Raw genomic sequence first — 8,573 nt, 5'->3', positions numbered from 1 at the left:
ATTTAAATAGAAAAAATACAATATTAAGCACATCTTCCAGTCATATTCACTGGATGAGAATGGATAAAATATATTATAGATGTTGTATTTTTTTTTATTTATAAAATTTAAAAAAATAAAAAGAAAAATAAAATACAAAATACATGTGGGACAGTTAAAACTTTTTATTTATAATAAGATTCAGTTCACCATACAATTTTTCTTATATTAGCCAGCTAAGAAAATAATCATATTATTCTTACCTATGTCAACATTTAAGGCGAATGAATCATTATACGAGATAAAAATTTATAAAAATGCAGTTTTGAAGCTGTTATCAGAATGAAGAATACGTTAAAAATGCACATATTCTTTTTTTGTAATTCATACAGACTAGCATATATTACTAAAATACGGGCGCATGATATATGGATTATCTGCCATTTTTATGCTTTTTGTATTTTTTCATGTGTTTAAGATCATATATTTATCAAAGAAAATACCTGCATGATGGCAGTCTGTATTAACTAGAAAGTAAAACTTTAAAAAGACAGGCAATTCAATAAAAATATAAGATTGCTTTGTAAGATGCCGAGGACTTGCCTCATAATTCTATAAACACTGCATCTTTAGAAAAAAATACAAGTTATAGGCAGCAAAAGTTACAACCGACGGAAAGTAGACAGGATCTTAATTTACCTCCTAACAAAAAAAGTACTTATTTACAGGAATCAAACTGTTAACAAGAAATTCAAAGACACTACATTCAGAGAAGAATCAGATATGCAAAAATTTTATATAATTATAAGCGATCTTCCCAATCAGACAATAAATACCGGTAAATAAATCTAAAAAATAGGTTAACATCTCAGATATACAAAAAATTACCATTCGTGTAATTTACAATCAATATATGTTTTTTAGGTAAATTAGTAATTTTTTACTGTTTAAATCTCCGAATAATAATTAAAAATATATTATGATTTAAATGAGTGTAATAGTGATTTAATTTTGGTTTAAACAATCTAGAGGGTGTGACATAAAAAAACAGTTTATCATAGAAATCTAGGTTAATACAACAATAAGATACTCAAGCGTAAAAAAATTTAAATTAGTAGCTTAAAAAATTAAAACATAAAATAGTGCGTATAATAAACTTATGATACCAATTAATTCAAGGTTAAACGCTTAAATTAAATTTTTAAAAACCGCAAGAATTATATATTTTAAAAAAAATTCTTTTATGCTATACAGTGGCTTTATAAGGTCAAGAAAGCTCATAAAAATCATGACTGAATGTAACAAGAATTATCTGCAAAAAAAAAATTTATATAGAAAAATAAATGTGCACGAACAATTTTCTATATGTGCTGTAATTATTCTCGATTATTTTTTATAAAGGTTTTTTTGGTAATTGACAATCATAAATACGATAACTGTATGCTTTTTTACTATTTTCATAGTTGCAAATTTTTGATATTCTGCACGAATACAATTAGCATAAAGTAAATTGCCAGGTATAAAAGAAAGTAATCAGCTTGAAGATACAGAAAAAACTGTTCGACATAATACTAATATCTTTATATATAGTGTTTTTAATACCATCCTCATTAAACACATTTTAAATTGAAATAACAGCGTTTAGTTTATTTATTATTTCCTGCTATGATGGATCTTATATAGATGTATATTTATTTTATTCAAATATAATATACTATTTATACTTAATATGATTAAATCACATAAACGACATATTTCTTTATATTCATATATGTTTCTATGAATAAAATCATTTATAAAAGAATTTCATAATTTTTATAAATCATCAAAAAAGGATTAAGAAATGTCAAATATCGTCTTTATATTTACATAAACACGATTAAAATACATTACTTAGGCGTATCATAGAAAGACAGTAAACTTATATAGTTATAAATAGCATAAATTTCAGGATAAATACAATAAAAGCACACGAATTATCATCAGGAATAACTAATATAAGTCTTTTGTAATTTTACATGCTTTCTTATCCTTAAAAATATACATCGTAAGCCAGATAAATATAAGGAAACAAATTTTCTGGAATTTTATGACGCTTAAAATGATAAAAAAAATTTATGCGACTTTTGCAATGATAAAAAAAATTTATGCGACTTTTGCAATGATAAAATTTTTTTATGCGAAAACAGTTTTTCAATGCGATTTAACAGTGCTAATTTTTTTGGAAAGTGAATTAGTTATGATCTGTATATATAGTTTAAATAGACTTTTTTTATAAATTAAAAATTCATTCAATGATTATTTTACTACGAATAATATGTTACAAATATTTGCAATCAATCTATAGAGATATTTAAAAAATGGAGTGTTAGTATACGCTGAATATTTTATAGAAAAAAAGAATGAAAATTTTATTTTAAATATCCAGCTTCTTAAGATTGAATTTTTTTATATTTGATGTAACAAGTATGCTTTTCATGTAAATACGCTTTATAAGCTTTTATTGAATTTTATATATTTGTGTCTAAAATCAGATAGCATAAAAATATTGAGATCGTATTGGAAATAAAAAATCATCTAATGTTTATAGCATAAGTTAAAGAATATAATTTTGTAGCGGAATCTTTAATAGCCTATATGACATTATTTGAGACTGTGATTTCTTTGGCTAGAGTATTTATATAATTCAGATTTCTATTATATTTCGCTATTACAATTAAATAAGAAAATTAGCACTTCTTATACTATTTATGCATAAATATTATTCCGAGGAAATTTTTTTAGGCCAAAACTTAAGCATGATTTTATGTTTTTGCACTAAGAAAACCTATTTTATGGATATATAATTATGCATAACCAAAAAAATGTTTCGACCATAAACATATAAGGGAATAATTCTTCACATTATCTTTATAAGATATAATAACAGGTCATTAGATATGATATAAAAAATAAAAATAACAGTTTTATCGTATAGAATGGGGTTTTATAATTGTATTGCTAGACTTATTTACATATTTGGCAATTATTAACATATTTAAGTTGGCTAAAATAGCATTAAAATATACAAGTCATAATCGTCTTAAACTTATCAAAAAACGATGGAATAATATCTTTAAGATTTTATTTTTGATTTCCTCTATGAGTTGAATTTTTTATTGCGCAATAACAATTTGTAATTTACCGAAAACAACTCACCAACGATCATTTTTAATTTTATTATACTTATATGCAAATAATGATTTTTTAACCTTTGTAATGTAAAAAAGAAAGTGTTAATTCTTATAATATGTAAGGCATGTTAATAAAAAAACAACTTACTTGTGTATAATACAAGGTATGTAAACATTATCATACACATCATATGTATTCTATGATAAAAAAATATATAAGGATGACAAATAAAATCGAAAAATGCTTAAATTATAAGATCTTAAGCTATGGGAATTTATTAAAGAATACAGTAAAATATTAATCATGTATAGAGTGCAAGTAAAACCTGTAATATAAGCAAAAAAAAATTAAATGTACATACACATGAATAAAAAAAAATAAGCATCTAATAAATAAATAATTTTGCATGAGAAAAGCCAAAAAAATTGAATGTACGTGCACATGAACAAAAAAAATAAGCATTAAATAAATAAAAAATTTTGCATGAGAAAAGCAAAAAAAATCAAATGTACATACACATGAATAAAAAAAAATATAGCATTAAATAAATAAATAATTAAGCATGAGAAAAGCCAAAAAAAAGCTTATTAATTTATAAATTAGAACAATAAAAAGTTTTATTTCGGTGTTCACTATATGTATGTCTAAGGAAACATACAATCCAACCAAATACAATAGACCAATTGGGTTTATTTGCAAATTTTTAAATATTTCAGTTAAAGGATGTATATTATCTATATAACTCGCAATAGATCGTCTAAAAATGAACCATGTGTATAAATGATACATTGAGTGTGTGTATCTACGTATATTATAAACATTATCGCTTCTATTTCTTCTTCTTAGGAAGATAGCTATCAACGATTATGAACTTTTTCCTGTATAATTCTTTTATGCATATGATTCTTCTAATGTTCTAGAATCATTTTGATAACCAAAGATTAGATGAAGTTTTCTTGACTGTAGTTAATATGTAAACAGGTGAGTTTCTGTTTTATTTTAATTTTAAGCACTATGCTAGCATCACCTTTATAAACTTACTCATAACTTTTGAAAAGAATGATTCGCAATTTGACTATGAACTGTGCAAGTATACGTTTTCTTAAAGAATCTCATAATTTATCCGCTGCCGTCAGTATTTTCTATGATTTCACTTTTTAATTTTTCAGTGTGCCGATTTCGCATTTTGCTCATTTGAAGTAAATTCAAATATATACTAGGGTGCACTACGAATAGATAAAATGCTATTATTAAAGAGACTTATAAACATTGCGCCACATATTTACTAGCTAAAAATAAAAATATCATTTTACCCAGAAAAAATTGCCACAATAAGAATAAAACAAAAATAATAATTTTAGATAAGTTGATAATAATAAACAATGAAATTTCTAATGCATTGAATCTGTATAAATAGACCTAATATTACGACATTATAAATACAACTTGTAATATATAGAAGTCAGGAAGCTATAAATACATATTGATTATACATTTTGTGCCTTTTTAATATAAAGCATATATAACATGTATATTATATATATATCATTTGTTAACATTAATGAACGAAATGAATACTGTTAGAATCGATTTTTGAATTTTTTTGCATCTTTAATTTTTACAAGAAAAACTATAGTTGTCTGTGTAAAAAATCTGCGATACGTCTACAAAATACTTGCTTTTCATTTTTTAGTCATATATTTTTTTTAAAAACCCTATAATACGTATGTTTCTATAATCATATTGTTTGTCTATTCTTCTGTTGGGCATCTTTACTCTTTATTATATTTTTTTAACATTCAATTATTTACGTTAGCGTGATTTTTTTATTTTATTTATAGAGTTCAGCAAGAAATATGCAAAATAATAGTATTGGTACAAATTTTTACTTAAATAGTTACAAAATATATAGAATCATCAAATATATGCTATTTAGTGTAGCATAAAATTTTTATAAATCTAGTGTCTAATGTAGCTTTTATCTGGTTTTACATGTGCTTTTCGTTGCTTTATATATAATTGAATCATTATTTTTGATGTTTGAATAGTGTTATTACGAAAAAGATACGTAGTGTTTGTACTCCAATAAAATTCAAATCAAGATATGCTTATTTAACCATTTTTAATATTCAAAAATAAGACTACATATCAGAGTCATATTTTATATGATTTTTAAAATATATTTTTTTCTAAAATTTAGCTTTTAAGAGGTCAATGAATTTTTTTTTAAGCATAATAGAACAAATAATTAATACTGGAAATATAACATTATCTTTGTATAATGCAATTACGGCAAATAAAATCCGACATTTATACTATTTTTGGAAGGAATAGATTTATTGCGGCTAAAATATAGATTATTTTTAGCATAGGAGCACAAAAAAATTCTTGATCCGAAAAAATAATGATTTTCCTCAAAATTTATGTCTAAAAATATTTATGTTTTATTTTTTCCCATAAAATTTTATTCAAATTTGTAAATATGAATATTAGACTTTCATGGAATCTATGTAGTAACAATTTAGAAAAAGTTGCGCCACAGCCTTTTTTACCAGTCAAAAAAAAATTATTTTATTTTAAATGTCTGTGATTTTTTTTAAACTTATGAATTTAAGAACGAAGTTTGTGTTTATTTATTTAGTATTTTGAATTTTAGAAAAAGACTTATGCAAAGGTCGAAAGATACTTTAAGCTTCTTGGAAAATATAATAAAATTCTCTATATCTAAAGGCATTATTCCGATAAATTTAAAAAAACGAATAAAATATCTTAAAAATTCACTATTATATACGGATAGAAAAAATCTAAAAGATATTGTATATAACTCTTAAAAATATGTTTTCTTTGCATACAAAGTAGTAATATTCTTCGAAAAATGGCAACATTCACATTAATAAAAGGCAATATTAGAGGGGGGAAATATAATAACCTTTATTATAGATATCCTACAATTTACACTATAAAAGACAATTATAAGATTAATGCTGCTTTTTTAAGAACAAAAAGAACTTTTTATTTCTGCTATATTTTAATATCGCATCACCTTCATTTTGCTTTAAGTTATATTGAAAAAGACGAATAATCATCTAATGAAAAACTTACCAAAAATATAGTTTGCCATTTTTGAAAATATTGAATAATTGTTTGTATTTCTTTCTCGAAGAAGCGAGAAGCACAGATATTATTTCACATAAAATATTATAAGAAACATATTGATGATGATATATACTCTATAAATCAATTAAATATATAATCGTAAAAATTTATGGTATCCAGATTATAGAAAAACTACAAAAGGCATAGGATAGTTTGCTATGTCTAAAATTTTTATTTAAAATGTCATTAAGTTGCAAAAAATAAATATCAAATTAAGAAATCTAAATAAATTTTATCTAAAAATCTATGGCTCCTAAATTATAATTCTTAAGCATATTATGTACATGTGACCTAAATAACTATAATTGCACCATATATTTATATTTAGTGTAAAACCTTTTTAAGTCCACAAATCCAATTAATTAGTTTACATGATGTTGTGTGTAAAAATTACTTTTTTTTGCTTAGTAGTGGGCGAAATATTATATTTTCTTGGTAATATTAAATAATAAAAAACGCCATATAAAAATAGCTTGAAATCGCCAGATAAAATGATATTGACGTAAATGCAAATATAATATCAATACGAAATGAATATACGCATCACAATTATTAATTTGATGTCTTAATCAAGAACTGCATATTTATATTTGTGTGGTATCCCTGTTGTTGTTCTATTTTTTGACCAATTTTTTTAATATTGAAAATTGCGGATGAAATAAAGTGACAATTTATAATTGCACATGTAATTCACCCATTAAAATACACTATCTTTGAAGTTTTTTTTCAAAGTGCAGATTGCATTTGAAAATTATAAAATAGGATAAATAAATATATGAAAATGCGTTCATTCATATTTATAATTAAGATAGTGAATGATTCTTATTTAATATTTATGGAATAGTAATGTTAAAATCACTACTTTTTGTTATATGTAATAGAATATCGCAGAAGCGCCTGAAAACAGAAAATTAATTTGTAGAAAGTTATTAAATTATTGTAAACTTTAAGTATGGAAACTAATAATGTATAATGCGCAGCTAACCAATAAAAATATTAAGGATTTAGATACATTTTCTTGGGAAAATACTGAAAATAACAATCTTATAGTTATTGAATTCACAATTCAAACCTGAAACCATGACATCGATATAAATGAAATCATCTATAGGGCACAATATTTAAGAAAAGAAAATTGTAAAATCGATTGATTAATGTAATATTTCATTTATAAATTTTTACAAACGAGAAATAAAATCATAACAGGAGGATTATAGAAAACAATAGGATATTTTAGAAAAAAATCGCAAAAAGTAAATACATCTACAACTAAGAAAAAGAAAAGATCTATATTATAAAGAATAAACTTGATAGAGGGCTCACTGATATTATATATAAATAAGAAATAATGCTATTCCAATTAACAGATCACATAAATTTGAAAGTCAACTTTTCCAGAAATGCAGTTATCTTAAAACTTGAAAAATATAATTGAACCAATTTAGCACTTACTAAAAACATTTTGAAATATAAAAATTATATTAAAGAAAAACAAAAATATCAAAAAATCACCTGTATATACTAGAAATGAAGGCTTATGATTTTTTTGAATTAAATTAGTTACAATTATGAAATATTAAGTCGACAGAAGAATATATATTCAGTTACATACAACATAGAAATATATTTTCGAAATATAAAAAATGAGTAGACAATATTAAACCTTAATTAAAAACAGTTGATCATTTAGAAAGTATAAATATATAATCAAACTAAGTTGTCGCACTTAAAAACAATATCTACGTATATGTCTTTTTTATACTATTAATAAAATATAAATTAAAAAAAACAAAACAAATCGATAAAAATTCAGTGCAAGAAATTATGGAATTGCAATCTGTCAAAATTAAATATCTTATCATGCGAATAATTTTTATTCAAGAAATATTTTTTTTGAAAAGATTGATAAAATGCTGTACATTAATGCAGGTAGGTGCCACTAGCATCAAAAAAAAAATTTAGTATATATGGAAATTAAGACAAAATAAACAATCTTAATATAAAAACTTTATTTTCTTTTATATTTAAAGCAAAATATTACATATTTAATAACATGGGATGAATAGTAACAAAATTTCATAGAAAATATTTGTAAGAACTTGAGACATATCAAAGCCGATGCTGACATTCAAATACTAGATTTTAATATAACTATTGAACTGATTAGTCTTGAGAGAGAATTAATTTTGATATGTATGTAACTGAGGAAGAGATAGTAAATGATATTGATAAAAATTGCTTCAAGGATTGTATCGCACAATCTG

Source organism: Rhyacophila brunnea, unplaced genomic scaffold (assembly GCF_057557595.1).
Source record: "Rhyacophila brunnea isolate RB1 unplaced genomic scaffold, BYU_Rbru_1.0 scaffold_41, whole genome shotgun sequence".
In the NCBI taxonomy this organism is placed as follows: domain Eukaryota; kingdom Metazoa; phylum Arthropoda; class Insecta; order Trichoptera; family Rhyacophilidae; genus Rhyacophila; species Rhyacophila brunnea.
This window is presented reverse-complemented; position numbering follows the sequence as displayed.